This window comes from Microtus pennsylvanicus, chromosome 6 (genome assembly GCF_037038515.1).
Source record: "Microtus pennsylvanicus isolate mMicPen1 chromosome 6, mMicPen1.hap1, whole genome shotgun sequence".
NCBI classification, from domain to species: domain Eukaryota; kingdom Metazoa; phylum Chordata; class Mammalia; order Rodentia; family Cricetidae; genus Microtus; species Microtus pennsylvanicus.
In genome coordinates this window covers 24,944,585-24,969,487 of record NC_134584.1, presented here as the reverse complement: position 1 = coordinate 24,969,487, position 24,903 = coordinate 24,944,585, and the positions used below count along the sequence as shown (strand labels likewise).

Genomic DNA, 24,903 nt, shown 5'->3' with positions numbered 1-24,903 from the left:
TTCACGAAGATAGGTGTATCTTTTAAGACTTGGCCCAAAGGGGTCCATTCCTTAAAACAAAATAATAAAAAAAATATGTAAAAGAAATGAGTACAAAGTAAGGAGTTAATTGTTTTGAAAGCTCAGTAGGGTGGAAGTCATGCCACACACCTGTAATCCCAGCACTCAGGAGGTAAGAGGATGGAGGACTAGATTGAAGGCCATCCTTGACTGCATAGCAATTTTGAGGCCAACCTGGGCTATATTGAGTCCTACCTCAATTAAAAGAAGGGGGGAGGAAAGAGTGAAAAGAAAAAGAAGGGGAAAAAGTCAAAGTCTGGGAGTAGGGACAACACCAAAACATTTTCCACCAAATATTTTTTTCAAAGGAATTAGCCAATAAGGGTGAAGGGTTTTCCCACTGTCAGACATTTGAGAACGTGTCTCCTTGAAGCCATCATTCCGAGGGAAGGCTCTGGGAGGTCCTGAGCTGTAGAAAGCTATTTAAGGCTTAAACTATTCAATTGGAGCCTCTGAAATGCATGCAAACAGAGAACTCTGTTTTCCATATCCATCTATTAGCATCTCTCAGATGTACACATCTGGGTTCCGCGGTGTGGGAAATAAAGCCATCAACAAAGCTCAGTTTTGTTTGTATTTTAAACAAAAAGCAGTGTCCAGCAAAACCCAGGCATACAGAATATTAGCTTACTGTTTTAAGTCTAAATGATCACTCCCAATCAGGCACACACCCACAGTCCCAACCCACCTTGGTCCTTCCCTTCCTTACTCACGCGACTCAGGGTCATGGCAAAGGTAAGTGGTAGCCTCTGCCTTTGCTAGCCACTCTTCCTGGGACTCCAGGGCACACCGCATGCTGCCGGCAAGCCATCCAGCACAGAACTAAAGCACTCTGTTGCCTCCTCGCCTCCGAGATGTGTCTGTGCTTGCATGGAGACCGCTCCGGGATAACTAATTGCCTTCCAGCCCAGGGTACACAGCTTTCTCACATCCAGTATTCCCCAGGGCCATATTTACTCAAGCTGTATTTTTCAGAGACTACAGCAGGACGCAAGGAGAGAGGAAGGAGGGGAAGGAGGGAGAGAAAGAAAGAGAAGGAACACACAGTGGTGGGCAGGAAATTACTTTTTGTCCTCATTATAAGTTAGATTACCATTTTTAAAGCATTTCCCATCATGCACAAGAAGTGCTCTCCCAGATGTGTATTTGGGATTTAAGGTGGAAGCCAAGAGACTGAGAATCACAGAGACGCATGGCCACCACCAACTGTCTGGGAGTCAGAACGGGCACTGTCCATGGAGGGACAGGTGTAACTTTCTCTCCAGTAGCCATCAGCAGCGCCGTGGCAGGAAGGTCAGCGGTACTGAGATGTGGCAGTTTGGATGATGCCAGAGGGGACTAGTAAGGGCGCTCGAAGAGAGAAGCACCACTGATGAGCCAGAAGAGACTACCCCACCTCTGCCTGTTTGCTTTAGACAGTTTTGAGGCAATGACAGCAGTCTCACTAAACGATGCTGAAAAATAGGGCTCCGGCACACCGGGGCAGCGGAAGAAAGTGTGATGAAACACGGTGAGAGGCAGAACCATGCGGAATACGGGTCTGAAATGTGGGTCAGGTGAGCATGTGGACGTGTGCGAATTTTTTTATTTCATTTCTGTATTTGGTGTGTTTATGTGCTATGGGACCACACACGTGAAAATTAGAAGGCGACTCGTGGGAATCATTTCTCTTTCCACTGTGTGGGTCCTGAAGACCCATGAACTCCTGTCACCAGCTCAGTGGCGTGTGCCTTAGCAGCTGAGCCATCTTGTACCAACACTCCAAATGAGAAGGTAACGTTTCTTTGAGAGGAAACAAAAGCTTTCTTTGCCTGAATTTGTGTAAACCAGAGATTTACCTGACACTCCCCTCACTCCCTGAGGCAAGTATTCCAGGAGTGCCAGAAGTTTTGGACATCTGGTCTAGAGCAAAAACCCAGGACCTCAATCCTCAGGGCTCAGTCCCATGGCTGAGACCTGAAGGGTTGAAAGCGGAAGGCGGAGACATAGAGGGGTGGGAGCAGACGGCACACAAGTGGCAGCCTGAAGCCGTGAGCCGGAGTCCCCAAAACACTTTGAAATCTTAAAGAAGGGGCAAGTGAAGGAAAGAGCCAGCCATGTCATTTCCCATTTACCTGACTTTCTTTTTTAAAAAAATTAAATCAGTGGGACTGAAGAGACGGCTCAGCGATTAAGGACACATTCGCTCTCACAGAGGACTAGAGTTCAGGTCCCACACCCACATCAGGGGCTGCCGGCCATCTCCAGCCGCAGCTCCGACACCGTCTTCTGGCCTCCACAGGCGCTGCCATACATATTCATACATCCACATATAGACAAGAACATATAAAGAAACTAAAACGAGGTCGGTATCATGCCTTACTACGTCTTCATAAGCAATGTGACCTCAGGTAGGGCAGCAGAGGGGAATGGATGATGGATTACCATGAGATCGTTTCCTCATTGTTACCACGGAATACCTGACAGAACCAACTTAAACAGAGGAGGACTTGTTTGGGCTCCTATTTGAGGGTGTGGTCCATCACTGTGGCAGGAACGGGAGGCAGCTGGGCACAGTGCAGCTGCAACCAGGAGCGAGAGAGAGACAAACGCCAGGACGACTCAGCTTGCCCTATTTTAATGCAGCCTGAGTCTTCAGCCTGGAATGGTGCTGCCCACAGTTTGGATAATTCTTCCTACCTCAATTATGCTGATTTAGAAAACGCCTTCAAAGATGTGCCAAAAGATTTGTCTTCTCGGTGGATGTGGGGGTCTGAATGAGAATGGCCATATTTTACAGGCCACATTTGAAAGCTTGGCCTCTACTTGGTAAGGATTAGTAGGAACCTTGGCTTTAATGGAGGACGTGTGTCATTGGGGCCATATCATTCCTAGTTAGCATGTTCTCTCCCCGCCCCCAGGATCATGATGTAAGCTCTCAGCCACTGCTCCATCACCCTGCCTGCTCGCTGCTGCTGTGCTCCCTGCCATAACGATCGTGGACTCTAACTCTCTGGACTATGAGCCCCCAAAACGTTTTCTTTTATAAGTTGCCTTGGTCACAGCAGTAGAAAAGTAACTAAGACAGTGACTCTAGATTATCAAGTTGATGAGCAATATCAGCTGTCACAGGTGGAGAGCGGAAAGACACTGGGTTCTGAGTCCCAGGCAGAAGTGGATTGGCATTCTCTGTGACACACAGGCAGTCCTCACTTGGATGACCCACCGTCATCTGTCTCAGAAGGCGCAACAGCTTCTGAGGTGACCTATTCTGATGCCTCTGATCTGGCCAGGGCTGGAGGCCACATCTTGGCCTTCTATGCCCTCCAACGAGACCTGGCACACACTGAGATTGATCTTGACATCCCAGGACGGCCTGGCCTCCTTTAGCTGTACAGGCTCTGGTCACTGCGAGACACTGGGAACTCCCACTTTGAGCCAAATGTGATTGGGCGCAACCGATAAAGTGTGGAGTTGCACACTTCTGCAGGTTTCTGAATCTTTTACAAGAGGTATGTGTGGTCTGTGTGTTGTTGGCTCGAGGTCTCCGTGAGCGAGGGGCACATCTCCAGCCACCTATTCTCTTTCTTGTTGACATTGCTCCTTCTCTGTCTCTACTTCTCAGAGTTTCCATGTTTCTAATTTCAAGTTATAGTTAAGAACACACACGTATCGTTAAAACTTACGTGAAGGCTTTGCCAAAGTGGTTTCCTTCTAAATTCTTTCCCTCCAGTGTGGTGCCTAAACACCACTTGCTCTTTTGGTCAGTTGTTGTTTTGTTGAGGTTCATGAGTTTCTTTCTCTCTCTCTCCCTCTCTCAGTCTATTGTAATCAAGAAACTGCACAGCTATTAAGTTCCGCACTCTGGCTGAGAGAGACGCAGCATGCTGGGTTCTGCCTTGGGTAATGATAGGAAGCATCAGCTTGCATGTGTGGTACCACAAAAGCTGCAGACCCTGGCACAAAGGGACTCAACAGAGACATGCTGGTGCTGGCAAGGTTCATCCTGAGCTACGAAGGGCCATCCTCAGAGTCCCTCACCCTCTAAGAACAAGGAGAACAACGTGTCAGTCACTGCCTTCATATACCAGTAACTCTTATTTGAACCGAATAGACATTCTCTTTTCAAATAACCCCTAGGCACTTCTTAAGAATCACATCCTTAATTATCCACTCAGCTGAGCTCCACCCTGACTTCAACTCAGATCCCCAGTCCTAGCATTGCTGAGGGGAAGTGGTGGAGAGAGGGCAGAAGAGGGGCTACACATGCCTGTAAGGGTCAGTCCAAGTGTGAACATCTGGAGGGAGCTGGAAAGAAGCCTGGGGTTAGCTCTCAGACTCAATGCTCCATTTCAAATCCCTTCTTCCCCAGCCCTGATACCATCTAGTGTCCCCATCTGATAACCTGATTTGTGGCTTGGCCAGTTGTCCCCGGCAGCCACGTGACACACAGCATCTATCACAGCTGATGGGACAGTAGTGAATTAATATTGATCAGTCACACTGAGGGGAAGGAAAGATCTCTTCTGGCCCGAGAAGTATTCCTATCCTTTCCTTGCTTGGACTTCCCAACCTTTTAGATGGGAAAGAGATAGAGCGACTGGGCAGGAAGCAGGAGGGGTGACGTGGTGAGTCAGGACTGCGAAGCCAAACATGAGGTACCAGCATGAAGGTAGCCCTCCCGACTGATCACGGTCGTGGTGACCAGTAGTCCATCACAGAGCCAGGTCTTGAGACCGATATTGTTCCCCCACTGGACTCTCCCAGTCTTTGTCCCTCAAAGAAGCAGCACAGGGCAGTGAGATTCTTAGAGAAAAATAAATGCCAGCAAGGATGAGGGGAAACTGAAACTCTCCCATGTCACTAGTGGGTGTGTAGCCTGGTGCAGCCATTGTGGAAAAGTCTGACAGTTCCTCAAGAAGTTAAACAGATTTACCACACAACCCTGCAATTCCATTCCTTGGCTCCACACTCAAAGGATGGAAAACAAGTGCAAAGCCACAGCTTTGTACATAAGCCCACAGCAACACTGTTCACAAGAACTAGATGGTGGAACCAGCCCCACAGATCCACCAGCTAACAGACCCCAAACATCCCCTGTAGCTGACTTACCTTATTTCAAGTATGTTTAGCTGCATGAATTATCTCAAGTATGTTTAGCTGCATGAATTATTATCTCAAGTATGTTTAGCTGCATGAATTATCTCAAGTATGTTTAGCTGCATGAATTATTATCTCAAGTATGTTTAGCTGCATGAATTATTATCTCAAGTATGTTTAGCTGCATGAATTATCTCAAGTATGTTTAGCTGTGTGAATTATCTCAGGTATGTTTAGATGCATGAATTATCTCAGCTATGTTCAGATGCGTGAATGAACGTATAGTTCCGTCCACCGCCCTTACCCTCCCCTGTTCCTCTCTAAAACTTCTCACCCAAACTTCAACATACTGTTTCCAGCTACCTTCAGGAAGGCTATTCAGTCATGGCTGCTAATGACCGTGACCATGGTAACACCCAGAATTGGACTTTAAGACACGCCTTCCCATTCTGCTTTCCATTTGGTGAGGGTGCTAAACTTCTGCTTCTTGTTGTCACCATCATTTTCTTCTCCTACAAGCTCTGCCTGACTGGGACCATCTCTCCGACCCCTTAGACTGCTGACATTCCTAACACCCCACAGGGAAGAGTGCAGCTTTTCCCTCATCCCACCCCCAACGACAAGGCCAAAAGTCAGAACGAAACCATGGCTGCTGTGGTCGTTTTCCTTCTCGGCGGCTTTTCCTTGCGTTCTCATGTTAGCTCCTAAATTAAGACTCTTCAGCGCCACAGATGCACTTCCATTCTTTTAGTCAAGGCTCCTTACTATCGGTCCCACCTTTCTACCCCCTAGTGGGGTGCCGAACCCACCACCTGTTCCCAGAGTTCCCCACGTCCACTCATCCCACCCCATGCTGCTGTGCTACAGCCACTTCTGGAATTCTCTTTCTTCTATCCTGCCACTTACTCACAAACTGGGTATTGTGGCCGCTTGGTGCCAAGTGCTAAGTGTTTAGGAACACGTGTGGACAAAATGGAGACTGAGGCCTTCCTTGAGGCATGCACACACTATCACGGGACAATCAGTGTCCCATCTACCCCATGTCTCACTTTCTCCCAAATGTATTCATTATAACCCTAGACACACCCACCTCCTCTCTTGAGTTTGCTGTTCATAGTTGTAGTAATATTTCATTTTAATAAATAGTTTATTAATAAATAATAACTGTTATTTATTAAAATTATTCATTTTAACAAATAAAGCTTGCCTGAAGATCAGAGAGTAAAACAGCCCCACTAGTCAACCTTACAGACCACACAATTTAATCCCAGTAGCCACATTAGTTTACCATAGAAACTGGGTGGTAGTGGTGCACACCTTTAATCCTAGCCATAGAGAGGAATATAAGACAGGAGGAGACAGCTCTCACACAGTCTCATTCTGAGATTTCTGGAGGTAGGCTTGCCACTTCGGACAGAGGTAGAGGTAAGAGTCAGTGGCTGGCTGTTTTGCTTTTCTGACCTTCAGGTTGAACCCCAGTATCTGTCTCTGGGTTTTTATTAAGCATGCTACAATAACTATTACTTGTTGGCTTCTACTGCTTCAAATCACTCCATCCATGTAGACCCGTTTCCTGAATCCCCAAAACATGCCCGGACTGAGCTCCTTGTTGCTTAAGTACCCAGTATGCTGTGCACGTATCTCCTCCTAGGAAGCAGACTGAGTGTACTGCAGGTGCCCAGGACATACTTGTTGCCAGTCAACCAACTGTGCCTGAGTTCAACATTAGAGCCACCAACTCTATTGTCCTTTACCCACTAAGGGTGACCTTTCTCCCGTTATTATCTGATTTCTCTAAAGCAGTGCTAAGCAATCCTGTTCCCTTCCTCCTTGCACTGCTCCATATAGAATGGGATGTCCTTAGGCCCCATCCAAGAGATGCTCTTCAAGTGTGGCATCCTAAGGGCAGAAGAGGCTGTGAGTGACTCTCTCACAAATCCCTTAGATTTTAAATCTTTTAGGGATTGGAGCGATGAAGAACACCCATTGTTCTTGTAGAGAACAAGTTCCTTCCGGAGTACAGTACCCACATCAGGTGGCTTAACCACCTGTTTCTCCCGTATCGGGATATCTGACTCCCTCTTCTGGCCTCTCTGAGCACTGCAGGCGTATTTATGTATCCTTGTAGGGACATACATTGATATCCATATTTCAAAATGAAAACAAAATCTTCTTAAGAAAATCTTTTCTCTTCAGGCATTAGGATGAGCCACAGTTACACAGGCCCTGCCCTCACCAGACTCATAACTGCCCTCACCAGTTAGCATTCTCTCAGTGAAGGGATGTAACAGTGAGTTCCAACATCATACCTACCCGCCCCCCATTATCTGGTGGTGCCTCCCCCGCGTTAACTGCATGCTATACCACTGAGCACACTCCCAGCCCTCGTGTTCTCTTCTGAGAACCGCCTACCAATTTTCATAGACCACGCATTCGAATTCTAACTTCAACAAGAGCTTTGGCAAATCAGGCTGCCGTGAAGTTTTAGATGAAGGCATAGAGAATCGCTCTTTTGATTTCCCACCGGGAAGCTTCCATCTCGCCCCACCCTCTTCAAAGATCGTGCGTGACGACAGCTGTCGCATGCATCCTTTTTAAGGCACGCTGTGGTGGTGAGGAGGGTGGTCACAATACCCCGTCCTTCTGCAGCAGCAGCCCGCTCACGCTCTTCCCTCCCAGGCATCTAGAGATAACAACAATGGTAACCACGGAGGACAAAGGTGGGGGAGTGAGTGGGCATAGACAAAGGGAGGTGGGGGCTGCTGCTGACGGCTGGTGTGGGGGCGTTCACCATGTGGGTTCTTGGAGCACTGCAAATGGGGTTAGGATGGGGGCAAAGCTAATGGCTCATCATGGGTGAGCACCTGTTGGGGATGAGGTGGAGGAGGAGCAGGAGGAGGAGGAGGAAGGGAAGGAAGGAGTGGGAATGATGGAATGTGGGGAGGCAGGACCAGCAATACTCATGCTATCTTTCAGCTTTTAAGGGGGCGGCCATACACTGTGCGGGCTTTCGGGGGGAATGGCTAGATCCTGAAATGGACCCTTTACCCACCTTCTCCACTGTTTCTGCCTTATGAGTGAAGTTGAAAGGAGTTGGTCAAGATGAAGGAAGAAAGAAGGAAATAGGAGGGACTGAACCCATTCTAGAAAACTCCAGGCTAGAGATCCCTTCCCATTTGAAATCAATATGTGACTATGTTCTCACAAAGGACAGGCTGTCCAGGGCCCAAGAGTGAGGGTAAAATCCTCTCTTAGATCTGGAGCCTACACAGACACTGAGACTCCATCAAATGTGCTAAGTGCCATCTGAGATCCATTTTGGGATCCACACGAGGTTTCCCACCCCAGTGTATACCTCCTCGGGTTAAACGACCCTAACTGCAAGTCTTCATGCAGGGATGACTTCATCCCTGCTCTTTCCAATGTTGGCTGGCACAGCTTACGATGGGCGGTTTTCCAACGTACATGGAACCATTCATGGATTGAATGGGTTGTTGAGCCTCTGCCGTGTGTCGGGCTCAGAGAAGCACAACGACAGTACAGGCAGTGAAGGTCCAGGAAGTTCAGAAGCCAGAAGGTTGAGAGGAGGGGAGGCCACCCTGACTGTGGCACCTAAGAACTTTACGAGTTCTCCCAAGGAGACAGCTGCCGACACTGGGCAGACGGAGACAAACAGATGGCTTCTGGCCAGGGCGGAGAGGTCCTGACATGTGGAATGAATTAGGGAGACAGGCAGAAGCTAGAATTAACAGCACAATAATAACAAGAACTAATGCAAACCCCCAGAAAGCAGAGAACGTTACAGAGTACAAGGCTAGGCTCACAGTCCTCACTGCCCCCCCTCAACCCTCAGGAAAATGACTGCTCAGAACAGCTGGTCACTGGGACAGGAAAATGGACGTGGTTAGTGCTGCCCCACCCACCCCGGGGCCATCAGAAGAATTCCAGCTTGAGTTGATAACGAAACCACCCTGGCTGTTCCCTTCTACATCGTAAGAAGGCTTCCACTCACAGGGAGGAATTTGAGACTGCCACCTAGGCCACTAAGCTGTCTGGGGCCCTGGAGGTACAGTCTCTGTACACTGTAACCCACTGGCCTGTTCCACTGTGACTGGATGGAAAATGTGGGCTGATGAGGTAGCTCGGTGGATAGGGCACTTGTCACCAAGCCTGGCAACCTGAGTTCCATCCCCAGGACCCACGTGGTAGAAGGAGAGAGTCGGTTCCTGCAGGCTGTCCTCTGACCTCCATACATGCTCCAAAGCATGTTCACCTACACACACACACACACACACACACACACACACACACACACACTCCTCAATAAAGAATCTGGTTTTTAGAAGATGCTAAACTGTGCAGCGGTATTTTGATTTTCTTTCTTTCTTTGGGTTTACTTGATAAGACTACTCACGTCTCAGGGTATGCCTGTCTTTCTCTTGCCCATCCCACCATCCAGGTTCCACATGGGAGGAAGGAGGGGTCCCTTGTATGACGCAGCACAGGCACCCAGCAACACCGTAGGTGCTAAGTCAGCATACCGGTCCCCAGTCCATCCTTGTGACCAACACTGTCATCCTGCAAGCCACCTCTGTCCAGCCATACCTTTTCAGGTGTCACCTCTAGCCCTGTTGACACCGTATCCTTTGCTACATTCTTTTCCTAAGACTATCCAGAGGTACTCTGTTAGAGAGTGCTCCCGGGGCTAACGGTGCCAACAGCTTTGCTGAGGCCACAGAACCTACACGAACTCAAGGGAAAGGCTGGCCAGCACTAACATGAGGTCTCCTCAACTCCCACCCTCCTTTGCTTTCACCAGATGTCTGTGAGTGGTGACATCCACGGATGGGTGCTGGAGAGGCACTGATAAGCACACACTGAAAGCGGTCCTACCCCTCAGAGAGAAGACGGCCTTGGACGCTGTCTCACAGCGTGTAACCAACCTTCAGAAAACTCCTCACATACACTCAGCCTTGTCTTCGCTCCAGGCCTCATCCTCAAGGGTCTCTTAGATCAGAGGTAAATTCTCGACCACAGGCTACAGGCAGGTAAACCCAAGACCTCGAAACATCCGACAGATATTGCTTCACTCAATTCCACGCTCTTCTGCCATTCTCCATCACGACCACCCTTCTGGAGAAGTCTGAGGATTGAGACTGTAGCTGTTGTAGAGTGCTTGCCCAGCACCCACAGTCCCGGGTTCGATCCCCAGCACTGCAGAAACTGGGTATGGTTGCACACACCTGTAATCTAACACTTAGGAGGTAGAAGCAGGAGGGTTAGAAATTCAACGTTATTCGAGCTATAGTAAATTTGAGACCAGTCTGGGATACAGGAGATTCTACCGCCCAACTCCCCCCACCCCAAAAGTTTAAAATCCAAAGACAATAGTCTTCTATAGCTAGGACCTAGACCTTCCTTTTCAGACCCAGAGTCCCCGTGGGCAGTTATCTATAACCCATTTTATCTCTCCCAGGCAGTAAATCCACAGCCTCCGTTAGAGGCTGCAGTCCCTCACTCCCTGTCACAGCCAGGCAACCTGTCACTAGTGACAGCTGTCTGTCATTTAGAAGCTGAGATTGTATCTCACAGAGAGCCGGGCAGAATTTCTGGAAAAAGAGCCATGTTTCTGTTCTGATGAACCTGACATTCTGTTCTATCCCATCCTTTTGACGAATGTTTAAGACAACACATTTTGCTAGCAGCTGCTGCTTATTTACCCGTGGAAAATGTACAACACACCTCCTACAGAGTAACAAACAACAAACAAACAAAGCCGTGAATGAGACAGGAGAGTGAAGTCTAGCCTGGGGGCTTTCAGGAACAAAGTGGGCCCACCAGAGGGACAGAATGAAAGATGAGCTTCATGGGAGACCACACTGGTACAAAACGGACGCTCTTGTAGCTCTACCTTCAGACTCTACAATCTCTGCTTCCTCCGTGCCGGTCATCAAGGCCACCACAGACTCCAAGCCCACAGAAACATCTCCAGGCTCACTGTCTCCGTTTTGACTCCCACTCATCCTTCCCATGTTATAATTTCCTCCTATCTCCAACAAAAACAAAAAAGCCATCCAGCAACACGTGCAGGACCAAAGGCAGTCAGGAGCGTAGACCAAGAGGGCCCTGCCCATCTTCCACAGGGAATCGAACCTGACGTTCAGAACGCCTGTGGTTTGTCCCAAGGGTGTGCCTGGGAAGCCAATAACAGGCAGCCCCCAGTTGGCCTGTGCACCACTGCCCTGTCATTGCTTCTGCTGCCTGTAATTTGCAGCAAGATACCCCACATCACACACCATCCGCATCCTTCACTGTGCTTTTTATAACATAAATGCTGCGTTTTCGCTGAACAAGCCCTCGCTCGTCCAAGTCTTGGTTAGTCCGTTGTATAACATATGTAGATGGGTATTTGGATTGACTTCTGAATCATGCGAGCCCATTGTCGTCCTAGGAGAAGCCAGTGTCATCACACAGAAACACTGAAGCCATCCATGGAGAGCTTGGGGAGGGACTCACATGGTCCCTGCTGGGCGAGGAAGGAAGTGGGGAAAGGTGAGTGAATTTAAGATCGTCCACGGAAAACCACAGTCGGAATCCAGGCTCTTGACTTGAAAACCAGAGCACTTTTCACTCAGAGAGACTGGAAAACAAGATTTAATCTTTTAAAGGCATGCTCTACTGGCCAGAGGAAGAGAAAATGAGAAAAAGTTTCTTAGAATACAGAAAACAGCCAGAAGCCTGATGATAGCCAATTAAGTTAATACCTTCTCCCAATTAAGTCTTCTGCCCAGAAAGCACATGGCGGAATTGGAGATCCTCTATTCAGCTGCCCGTGGATGCCTAATGAGCTGTGGGGAGACCCAAAGGTAGAGACAGAAGAGTAAGGCGACCACAAACCCCGCATATCCAGTGCCCAGGACACAGAAGGAGTCCATCACCTCCTTGCCTAGTGGCCCAGGGCGAAGGGAGGCATCTGTCCCCTCCTCCCTGCAGTTCTGTCCTATCCTGGGATGGCCTTGGGTCCTAGCAGCTGTCCCCTCCTAAGGAGAGCACGGGGATCGATGAGTTGCTGTTTGCCAAGGACTGCAAGCTGAGCTTGAGAGGCAACACATTAAGTCCGACATCATGTTATTAAATCTACAATTTAAAACCAATTATCCCTTGCAGAAGACTGCAGCCTCCATCTAAACCACTCCTCGAGGAAAAGAAAAAAGCCCGAGACACAGAGTTCAAGGCAAGCTACAGAAGTGCTTATGCCACACGAAGCTGGGATTTGGGCATCCACTGGTAATAGGAACCCTGCAGTTCCCACTCAAGAGGAAGCTGGGCAAGGAGACACAAAAGGCTGGAGGACGAAAACAAGATGCAAACATCCCCCTCTTACCGAAAGGCACCTGGATGGCTTTCCTAATGAATGTGTTTCTTTCTCTCAGGGGGACCAAGTCTAACACCTGTATAAATGATAGATCTCATTGGTAGTCAGCCCCCCCCCGGTGTTTGCAGGGGTGGCAGGAGGAGGGCAGAGGCATATGTTAGCACCCAGAAGCAAGCGCTTTTCATGTCAGAGACTCGGTTTGCAGCGTCTCTTGGCAAAGCAACTGCCCTGCAACACCGTGGCAAGGATCGGAAGCAAGACTCGGCTATAACTTTATATGAATAAATGGTGCATGCTCTCCGCCCACCGGAGCTCCACCACTGCCTGCTGACACAGAAAACGCCCTTCCTCACCATGCTCGTCCTGTGCTACAGGGCATAAAGAGTATTTGGCATGGGCTTGTAGGAAGAGGGGGGTGTTTTGATAAGAAAAGAAAGAGAGCAAGCGAGAGTGGGAGAACGCTCCAGAGGAAGAGAGGCACAGAGTGTACAGGGAACAGTGAGTAATTCTCCGAACAGGATTCTTGCGGAAGGAGGAGGGAAGTGCTCCCATGTAGTGTGGCTACCTCCTCCTCAGCAACCTGGCTTCAGGTAAGCAGAGGTGGCATCTTAACTACTACATTATGACAGCTGTGTGCTCTAAAGGACCACCCTCACAAAGATCTTCTGCACTAGAATACCCAAGCTCTCTCTGGGAGATGCTGACATCATGGAGGGCGTCAGGCTTAGTGCTGCTGGTCTTGTGGTGCTGGCTGCTTATGGAGCGATGGCTGGGTTATCAGGGCCCTGCAGACAGTTCGCCACTTCCAGAGAAGGAAGTGGGCAAACATATAGATTTCATATCATTGTTCCGGCCTGGTGCTGGAACACAAAAGGCCTTGGTGTGCAGCACAGGCTTCCTAGTCAACCCTGTCTTCAAATTCACAGTCTCCATTTTCAAAACGCATGCCCACGCTCTCTTCTCGTGGTCTTTATTGCTATCTTCCAACCCAAGTCACTTCCCACCTGGGCCTCTGTGAGAACCTCCCAATTGGTCCTGCCTGCCCTTCTGCACCCCCACCCGGCCACACAGTGAGCTCTCTACAATGGAAGAAGGTCAGTGACCTAATTTCTCTTACACTTTGAGTCACCGAGTAGCCTTCCTGCCTACCTGGCATAAAACCTGCTATCTTGACAGTGGTTTTCAACATGCAGGGTACCCTTACCCTTGGCTAACTCTTTCCACTTCACTACCCTCTGGTCACAGCACTCAGCTGGCTACCAGGCATCTGCCAGGGGCCAAGCATCCCCTTTTGGCTTGTAACACACGGCAACAATGGCTCCTTTGCCATTCATTTATTTACTTATTTAGTAGATAAGGTAAATAGCCCGAGTCCACAGAATTTGTTACATAGTTTAGGTTAACCTCAAATTCGCTACTCTCCTGCCTCAGCTTCCTGAGAGCTGGAATTCTAGATATGTACTAACATGCCTGGCTTGTTGCTCTTTCTTGAATGCTGTGAAACTGCTTCAGCCTCAGGGTCTTCCTGCCTGAAACTATGTGAACCTAGAACCACACAGAGCTCCCCGTCATCCACTCCGGCCCTCCCAAACACATGACCATAAATGTCAGCCTTCACCATCCAGCTCCTCACTCCACTTTGCCCCTCAGCATCCCTCCTTGGGAGATCTTGTCTACTATCTGTCTTCCCTACTAAAATGTGAGTTTCATGGGGAGAAGGAATGCTTTGAGCATCCCTGCATCTCAGTGAGTGTGCGTCACAGATCTCAGCAGTTCACTAATTTTGATTGGCATAAAGATTGATCCCCAGGCTCTGTACAAGGGAGTTAGCAGAGGTCAGGATGGAGGATGCATAGGTGGGCTGAGGGAGCCTGAGTGTCAGGGGAGGGGGTTGAGGAGGAAGAGTGTGGTCTCTGGGGCCATCTGTAGCAGTACCTCCAATGAGAGCAATCACGTCTCCATGTGAGAGAGAAGCCAGGACTGGAAATGCAAAACCAGGACTGTGTGTTGTGGGGGCTGACGAGGGCAAACTGGTCCAAGCAACGCAAAGGTCAGTTCCTGGGGTCTCTTAGCATTTGATAACAGCGCACAGAAAAAGCAAGACAACTTTTCCCAGTCCCAGGGGCTGGTTGCTTAAAGAATGACCTTTAATTAAAGGGTTGCCCTAAGCAAGTGGGTGCAGCACCTGGGTGGCTACACCAAGCTGGTGAGCCTCGGAGCAGGTGATGGAAGTTACAGGACCCAGTCAGTGGGACGATGTCATTCTCTCCTTCATATCCCCAGCCTGTGTAGGAGTGTGAGTTTGTGTGTCTGTGTGCCTGTGGCCTTGCAGGTGCACACGCATGTATGTGTGCACGACTGTGGAGGTGACAGGCTGGCGTGAGGTGCGACTTCCTTTTGTTGTTGTTGTTTTTCCAAGACAGGGTTTCTCTGTGTAGCCCTGAGCATCCTGGAACTTGTTCTGCGGAGCAGGCTGGCCTCAAACTCAGAGATCCACCTCCCTTGTGTCTCCCAGGTGCTGGGATTAAAGGTGTGTGCCACCATGCCCTGCATGAGGCTCCACCTTTGATTTCTTTTCACCTCACCTTTTATCAAAATTTATTTTTATTTGTGTGTATGTGTGTGTGCATGTTAGCGTGCCCATATGTTAGAATGCATATCCATGAAGGCCAGAAGAGAGCCCCGGCTCTTTTGAAACTGGAGCTATAGATAGCTGTCAGTCACCCAATGTGGGTACTGAGAGCCAAACTCGGGTCCCCTGACAGAGCAGTGAGTGTTCTTAACCACTGAGCCATTTCTCCAGCCCCTGCAGCTTATGTTGTGAGGAATGGACTCTCACTGAGCTCACCGACCTGGCTTGGACTCTACTGAATCTGCCTGTCTCCTCCCAGCTTCCAGCATGCCTCGAGTTACAGACACACGCTACAGCACTAGCTTTTGATGTGGATGGGTGAAGATCCAGGGTCCTCAAGCTTGCATAGCCAACAGGTCTGCTGACTTAGCCACCGCCCCACACCCAACACGGCAATTATCTTAACCAATGCTGTACTTCTCATCCAGGTGAGAGCCTCCCTGAGAAGAAGGAGCCGGGGACCGCTCAGCTTGATTCTGAGAATAAGCCTACAGGGCAAGCCAGGAAACCTGGTCAGAAGCCATGCAGGCCAAGATCAGGAGGCAGAAGACATGAGGGTCACACTGCTGTCCTCTTTAGTCTGGAATCAGCCAGGCAGGATGGAAGCAGGTGTGTATGCCAGACTTAGGACCAAGTGAGTCGCCCATTCCTCTAAGCTCTATGTCCTCATTCATTAGCCAATCCATCTCTTGAAAGATAAGCTACTCTGTACCCACTGTTTTGATCTGCTCGGCCAGTGATCTGGGCCAAGAGATTAGAGACGATACATCATTGCTGAGGTGGAAAGGCACAATCAGTTTCTCCAGGAGACTAATAAGCAAGGGAGCATCTTCCAATTAACCCCTTCCTCCCAGGGTGTTGCAGGGATTGAAGAAATGCCTGGAAATGAAGAGGCCCAGATAAAGGAACGAGTCACTCTGTCTTATTTGCTCGCTTAAGGCTGCTTCTAATTTTAATAAGTGCTGACAAGGGGCTGGTGCATCTCAAGATCAGGGTTATTCCAAGTGCTATTTCCAGACTTGGGAATCACTGCCCGGGAGAGCCAGGGCTCGGGAGAGATAAAGAATGGAGCAGTCCACCCACTCGGCATACTCCCAGGAGCAATGAAGCCAGCCCAGCAGAACTGCAAAGCATAGGGAGCCTACAGTCTGTTCCTGCCACGTGTAGATAACCTGACACCCGGACCCGCAATGCACCGATAAACACACCTGGAACTGCAGTGCCCAGATAACCTAAGAACCTTCTCAGAGGCTTTGGTTTCAACTCCTGCTTCAGCCAAGCGTGTGTGTGATCAGAGCTGCTGACAAGCAGCAAACTGGACAGATTTAAATTTCATCTCCAAATTTTCCCACCTGCCACCCCGTGCTGGGAATGCCTACATGCAGGGACAGCCTTCTCCAAAAGATGGCTGAGAGGCTGAGAGCGAGAAATGGGGGATCAACAGTCATCTTCGGGGGGATTCCCCAAACCCACTGTGCCTCCTCTGAAGAGATGCTGAGACCCACTGGGAGCATCTGAGCGGTGGATGTTGCAGTTGCATGCTACATCCTGAAAAAGGAGGGGACCACTTCGGAAACAGCTTGATGAACATTTCGTGGCCCACCCAGCCGCTTCCCAGAGGAAGAACGGAGGAGCTTGAGCAGGCATGACGAAGTCCAGATCATGCGCGAGGTCAGTTCCTGCATGAAGTCTCCCGAACCAGACACTCTCATTTCAAGATGTCAGCTAAACCAAACCAACCCAACAAACAAAGAGTTGTAGGAGGTCAAAGGTTACTGTCTTGCTGTTCAGGCTGGGAAATGGGCTAGTCTTCAGCAGGCCCAACCCACTTGCCAGGAATACTGCCAACGAGCCACCTTCAGAAGGAGCCTCTGCAGTCCGGGGTCAGCCACCCACTACCGCATCATTTTTAACTGGTGGCTTCAGTCCTGCGTCGCCTGAGTCTTTTCAGAGTCATTTGAGAACCAGCGACCTTGCTGGCAATAGAAATTGACCCAGGGTTTTAAAAGCACAAGCCAGCAATAGCGAGCTGTCCAAGCTCAGTCGTCAGGTTTCTGAGGTATCTCATGCTGGTGTGGTTCATCGTTTACCGGGGAAGCTGAGATGGAAGGAGGCCACGCCCACTCTCCCTTGCCCTCTGTCCTGAAGCAGTTCTGGAGACCTTTGCTGGAGAGGTGATCCACAAAGCAGCAGCCTTTCTGTGCGGACACAGGGCAGACTGGGACAGACAGGCCGTGTTCTATCATCTCTCCAGCCGGTTTATGGTCCTTAGTTACACCACACCCCTTTGTGCGGTGCTATTTCTTTCCAACGACCACTCTTCATTAGCCCTAAGCACACATTCTCCACCCGTTCATCTGTGGGTGGACATCTGGTCTGCTTCCACTTCCTAGCTGTTAGTGATTGTGCAGCGTGAACACGGGTGTGTGGGTACTTCTGGGGCAGAACTTAGCATTCTCTGGGTGTGCACATAGAGGGGCTTCCTGGGTCCTGGGGTAGTTCTACTTGTAAGAGTTTTAGATTCTGCTTTGGTTTGGTTTTTGAGAAACCTCCATTCTTATTTCTATAGCATGGCTGTACTAGTTTAGACCCCCACCAGGAGGGAATAAGGGTCCTCCTTTCTCTCTACTCTTAATAGCATTTGTAGTCTCATTCATTCATTCATTTATTTATTTATTATTTGTATTTTTTTGATGTAGGGTCTCACTGTGTACGTCTCGCTTGGAACTCTGTATGTAAAGCAGGCTGACCTTTAACTGAGATCCATCTGCCCTCTGCTCCCCCAAGTACTGGGATTAAAGGTGTAGGTCACCACCCCCACTTTAAAAAGTGATTTTTAAAAAATTTTAGATATTTAAAAGTGTTTACCACCCTTAGCCCATCTAGGAAATGCATACTAAAACAACTTTGCCATTGTCTCTAACCTCAGTCAGAAGGTCTAACATCAAGAAAATAAATGGTGCACGCCTTTAATCGCAGCACTTAGGAGGCAGAGGCAGGAGGATCTCTGTGAGTTCAGGGCTAGCCTGGTGAATATAGTGAGTTCCAGCTAGGCCAGCCAGGGATGTATATTGAGGCTTTGTCTCAAAGGGGGGCGGGGCCCTAATTTAATGAAAATGCGAATCAGTTTATCCCATCTTCCAGAGGTTAGCGGTTGAGACATTCTTCTAGCAGTCTCTAGCGCAGGGAAAGGACAAAACTCACTTCCATGCCCACAATAGGTGTTACTCCACCCACCATGTCAAAGCCACGAATGCTTTTGAAAACACTTCCTTTACAGCTAAAGAAACACACCCGGCAGTCAATATTGATCAGCCCTTACTAGTCCACACCTCGTCTGAGGCCAGGAGAGAAAAGCCATCAAAGTCTCTTCCTCACTGCACCTAGGCGCCTGTCTTGGCCAAAGCCCCAGCCGTCACTCTCGAGTGTCTTTGGGGACTGGCAGCAATGCCTGCCTAGGATGCCCGGAATCCAGCCGCTCGTCTCTGACTTGCAATCAGACCGAACCAGCCAGAGTGCACAGCTCTATTTCGAGCCCTTTATTTGGCTGTTTGTGCTGCTATGAGAACAGTCTGTGGCAGCTCGCTGAATTCTGGGCCCTCTACTTGGTTCTACATATCAAATGTCACTGGTTTCTCTCTTCTCTCAGACTTTGGCAGTGGTAGGAGACACAACTGAGAAAAAAAATTCTACTGAAGTTTAGTTGCTGATTCCTAGACTCTATTTTCTGATAGAGATTCGTTTGCATGGGTAGGAACACCCTATTACAAAATGCATCCGGAATACCATCGGACTGTGGTGATGTGGTATATAATAACATGAAACAGAATGCAACTTTTTCTCTAGTAAAAAAACAAACAAAAAGCCCTTTCCTCCCAACGGGAGAGAGCGCTATTACAGGCAGACCTAAAGGTCAATTGCATGCCTTCCTAGAAATGGAAGAGCCTCTAAGCGGTAGAGTGTGGGAGCTGAGAGGCAGCTGAGCATGACGGAAGGATGAATGGGGGCAGTTCGGGTCACATAGAGACAGACCTGGGGAAAGGCTGTCTGAGATACGTGCCAGTGTCCTGTGGAACCCATTTTCACTTTCTGATCAAACTTTTATTGAGCACATATTGTGTATGAGGCATGATTCTAGAAACTGAGGAAAATACAATGAGCAAAATAAACAGCATTAAAACATTCTCCCTTCTTCCCTCCCTCTGTGCACAGATATATATATGATGGCTGAATTAATTATGTTTTTATCTTGACACTGAAATTATTGATCTTTGTCTCTTCCCCTGAAGTTCATCATGTTTTAAAGTTTTCTATAACAAATGTCAACTCTTTCCTTCCTTTCTTTTTGTATGTCTTTGAGACAAGGTTTTTCTGTAATCACCCTAGCTGTCCTGGAACTTACTTTGTAGACCAGGCTGGCCTTGAACTCATGAAGATCCACTTGCCTCTGCCTCCTGAGTGCTGGGATTAAAGTCATAAGTCACCACATCCAGCACGAATTTCTTTATTAATCAAAAATATGGCTTATCAACATAAAATATTAGGGTCAGTAAGATAATTCAGATAAAAGCAGAGCTTGCTATACAAGCCTGATGACCTGAGTTCAGTCCCTGGAACTCACCCCATAGCAGAAGGAGAACAGACTTAAAAGTTGTCCTGTTATCAACACACACACACACACACACACACACACACACACACACACACACCCCACATTGTTCTCTTTCTCTCTTTCTCATACACATACAGACACACACTGTAATACATTGTTCTTTCTGTCTCTCTGTTACACACACACACACACACAAAGAATAAAAGTTAAAGAGTTTTGTTTCAAAAACTAAAACATTAAAAAGAAGCCACTGCAACACATGATAAAGCAACAGGAAGTCCAGGACCCTCAGTACCTGTTCTGTGGACTATGAAGTCCATATGAAGAAGCCTGGCCATCTGCCATACTCCTCTCTCTACAGACACCTTGTGAGGCTGTCGCCATGTGGACTCAGGAGCAGCTATGTGGAACAGGAGGTTAAGAACAGAAATGACTCGTAATCTATTGCTTCCTTTAACATGGAGAATTAAGAATTTACTCACAGTTCACATATTTATTTATTGTATGTGTAAGTACACACACCATTACACACTCGTGAAGGTCAGAGGACAGTCAACGCAGTTGTCTCTCTTCTGCCATGTGAGTCCCAGGCACCAGACTCAGCTCATGACACCTGGCAGCAGGCGCCTTTATCCACCGAGCCGTCTCTTCAGCCCAAGAAGTGCTCTTCTTTTTCTTTTGAGACAGAACTTCAAAAAATACCTCCCCTCCAAAATATCCCAGAATTCACTTTGTAGACCAGGTTGGCCTTGAACTAACAAGATCTACCTGACTCTGCTTCCTGAGAGTGGGAGTAAAGGTGTGTATCACCACTCCCAGCTCCAAAAACTTCTTAAAACTTTTTAGTTGTTATGAAGTTTTTCTATAAGTTTGCAAAACATCCTCTGAAATAATTTCAATGTATTCTTAGCTTTAATAATTATACACAGAAAAAGGGGGGAAATAAGAATACAGTGTCTTCACAGTAAGATTCTTTCCTATTCAAATTACAGAGGGGGAATCTTTCTTTCTTTTTCTTTAGAATTAACATCAAGATAATATTGGAGGAGATATTAAATGTCAGGAGCAAAAGACTACATGACTCATTCAAATGAGCTCAATATCAAAACACACTCATTAGGTATTCTCTTTCCTTTATTGTTTGGAAGTGAATTAACATCCTGTCTTGAGGACTGGTTGTGTCAGGAAGGATACTTTCTCTGAGGTTCACCTCACGACGTGACACGCCCCCTGCCTCTCCGCTGTCACAGGCCAGTAAACATGAAGGAGGTAGGTTCTATTGCTAATTTTTTAATCTTGAATTCTCAGGGGAGAGTGGGAACCCAGTCTCCCACTATGAAAAACTAAGCCATCAAGTTTCCCACATCTGGGGACATCACAGAGGTCAGCCTGCTGTAGATGTGCCTTGCCTAGGAGAACCATCTTCGTGATCATAGTAACTCCCCTGCCAGTAGTTTGTAAAAGAATTTAAACCACCAAATCTCAGAAAACTTAACACATTTTCAGTGCATGGGCATGACCTGTAAATTGGAACACGACTGGGACTGTCTAAGGTAGTCACCCAGCGGTAGCCTCTGAGAGACCACACACCATGGCTCAACCTGGGCAAGGAGAAAACACTGGCAAGTGTGGGCACAGAGCTACCCCAAAGAGCCCCAGGCCGAACTAGATGGGATCCTAGGGACTATGGAGACCAGCCCTGAGGCTTGCATGTTCCAAGGCAGTATAGTCGCTGTAAACAGGCACACTTAAAGGGGAAAATGAAAAGTCTGGAAAAATGCGAGTGCATTTACATGCATGCACACCCACACACCCACACACACACACACACACACATGCATGCACGCACACTGTAAAAAGACACACTTAAAGAGGAAAACAAAAAGTCTAGAAAAGCACGAGTGTGCGTACATGCATGCACACACGCACGCATGCACACACGCACGCATGCACACACACACGCACACACACACCTGAACCTCCACCTTTGATGTTGCCTAGCCTACTTGCTGGGTTCAGAAGCATTTGTTTTATTTTCTTCCTTACTAGCCTCTCAAAACGTAGAGATGTTTTAGGTGAAGGGGCAGGCAAGTGCTACTGTTGTCAGTGATTGTCCCACAAGCACTCAGATGCCACTGGCTGCCCTCCCCACTCATTTCAAGAGTTACCTCCTTCTAGCAACGACTTTAGCTATTCATTCCGTGAGCAATGTATCAATTATCTCCAATGCACTTGGCATCATGCAGAATAGAAAAACAGAAAACTACAGCAGTGTTCACGCTAGTTGAGAAGATGATGGTCAGTAAGGGGCAGCAGGATGTAGCCAAACAGGAAATTTATTACAGAGTCTATGCTAAAGGGAACAAGTCAGTCTAGGTCAAAGAACATGAAGAAATTCACCAGTGGGAAAAGCTACTCATTATCTGTTAAGAAAGGATGGACAGACGAAGATAAAGGCAGATTTGGAAGAACTTCTGGAGTCATTAAGAACCCTACATTTGGCCTGGCATTGTGGTACACACATTTAATCCCAGCAGAGGCAGAGGCAATTGGATCTTCATGAGTTCTCATCAACCAAGAGATAATCATGATTTTGGATTTCTTTAATCCTATCTGGAATTTACATAATGCTGTATTTCACATGTTTAATTATATATAAAATTTAAAAAAGATTGTGTGTGTGTGTGTGTGTGTGTGTGTGTGTGTGTGTGTGTGTGTGACATGCTTGGATGGTTGGGGAGGCCAGAAGAGGGTAGATTCCCTGGAACTCTTGCTTTAGGTGGTTGTGAGTCACTTGACCATGGGCACTGGAAACTTTATTCAGGTCTCTGGAAGAGCAGAAGTGCTCTTAACTGCGGAGCCATCTCACCAGCCCCATCAATATAATTTTTAAGTAGATATTTTCACTGCTTTTACCTTCAACATTTTTATAGTATTATAATTCTTCAAAGACTTTAATAACTTTATAATACTATAATGAACAAGCCACCAAATTATTTACATTACTAATTCTATTTCTGGGATTTTAGGGTATAGCATAAAACGAAGCCTTGATAAGTATAGAACTATCTTTATTTTCACTTGGTTCTTCAAGATGTGTTTATAGAAATGGGATTGGGGTAAAAAAGCGTGCACTTTGAGTTTCCTCATATATGTTGTAAATATGCTTTCAAAAAAAACCTGTGGCAATTTTTATAAAATTGTACAGTTTCAAAAAAACCCACTTATTCTTTCCTCTTCAATTCTGGAACCACCCAGTCTTCTAGAGGGGTGGGGGTCCCTCCGCTTACCTATGGGGGTAGCGCTTAGGCAGTGGCTGCAGGTGTGTACTTGCCAATGAACTTTTGGTTCATTTCATTTTTGATGAGCAAAGAAGCAACACTCGCTAAAAGATGCAAAATGTGCTTTATTGGTTCTGAAGGACCTCGTGTGAGTTAGGCTGCTGGGAAGTTCCATGGAATGGCTGCGTTCACCCTAATCATATAAATCAAAACGAGCAGGTCTGGAGAAGCGTTCCATTGGAAACGGCAGCAGCGGTTTAGGGCTGTTCAGCCAAAATGCCCATTAGCTGTTTGTCAGGAGTATTTTTAGAAACAGCAGAACAAGGCTTGTAAGGTGAACTGGAGCTATGGGGTCACCCTCTCCCCAGGAATCGTTGCCCAGCCTCCCTGTGCTCTTCACGAGGACAGACAAGCCCAGCCCCCCAAGTCCCAAGTAACATAAAATGTACAACCCAACAGAAACTTAACATTAGTGGCATCTTTCCTCGCTTGCGGTAAGTTCTTTCTGTTTTCAGACCCTGCAGACATGAAGAAAGAGTTGAAAACTGAGAATACCCTCTGGGTGAGACCGTGTGAGTGAGAATGTCCCCATTGGCTCATGTGTGGAGGCGTGAATGACAATTGTCCCTATAGGCTCATGTGTTATAATACTGGCTTGCTGGCTGGTGAGAGGGTTTAGGCGCAGAACGGTGCTGGAGGAAGGACATCACTTGCCCCATGTCTGGTTCTCTTTCTCCACTCTACGTTTGTTGTTGAAGATGTGACCTCACAGCTTGCTGCTCCTGCCACTCTGCCCACTGCTTGCTGCCATCCACCCTGGCAGGCTGGACTCTTAGCCCTCGGGGATCCTAAGTCAAAATAAACCTTTCCGTAAGTTGCTTTTGGTCATGGTATTTTATCAGAGCAATAGAAAAGTAAGAAATACACACGGACTGTCATTGCTTGCTGGAGTGACGTAAGGTGGGAAAGTTTCTCGTGATCTAAACTCATTGTGGATATTGTACTCGGCCATCCCCATCTCTGGAACCAGCAAGGATATCCTCCTCACTGCTTCTCTTTTGGACCGTTGTCATTCATGGCGGCTGACATCGTCCTTGCAGACTCCGGGTCACTGGAAGCAAGTTACTTGACCTCACCAAACCTCGCTGTGATGGCTAACCTTGCTTCTCAACTCGCCAGGAATTGGGATTACTATGGAAACAAATCTGTGAACATGTCTGCAAAGGACTTTCTAGATGAAGCAGTAAGATTCACTCTAAATATGGGCAGTATCATTCCAGGGCTGGTGTCTTAGGCTGAAGAAAAAGGGAAAAGGATGGAGCCAGCAAGATGTCTAACCAGGCAAGGGTGCTTGTTGCCAAGGCTGATTGCATGAATTCAATCCCCAGAACCTACACGGTGGAAGGATCAGGAACTGAGTTGTGCAAGCTGTCCTGCACACACACCATGGCACGTATTCATGCACACATGCACACCTAGAAGCATACATGTACACACATGAAATAAATATAAAAATAAAGATAAAAAGAGACGGGAAGTGAGAAGCAGTATTTGGTGCTTTCTGTCTTAGTCTCTGTTCAACTGCTGTGGAAAGAGACACTGAAAACAAGGTCAATGCTTATGAAAGAAAGCATTTAATTGGGAGCTTGCTTACAGTTTCAGAGGATGAATCCATGATCATCATGGTGGGGAGCATGGTGGCAGGCAGGCAGGCAGGCATAGTGCTGGGAAAATAGCCAAAACTCAACTCTTATACCCATGAGAGAGAGACCCTGTCTGATTGTGGGCTTTTGAAATCTCAAAATCCATTTGGTGACTTATCTCCTCCAACAAGGCTACATCTTTTAATTCTTCCTAAACAGTC

At 47.7% G+C, this 24,903-nt stretch overlaps 1 protein-coding gene and 1 pseudogene across 4 annotated transcripts in view; both read right to left on the bottom strand.

The window, feature by feature from the left end:
• Window positions 1–24,903, bottom strand: part of Pdzd2 (PDZ domain containing 2) — a 356,084-nt gene that overhangs the window by 254,135 nt on the left and 77,046 nt on the right. The gene's annotated exons all lie outside the window — the stretch shown is intronic.
• Window positions 21,066–21,215, bottom strand: LOC142853168 (U1 spliceosomal RNA; annotated as a pseudogene).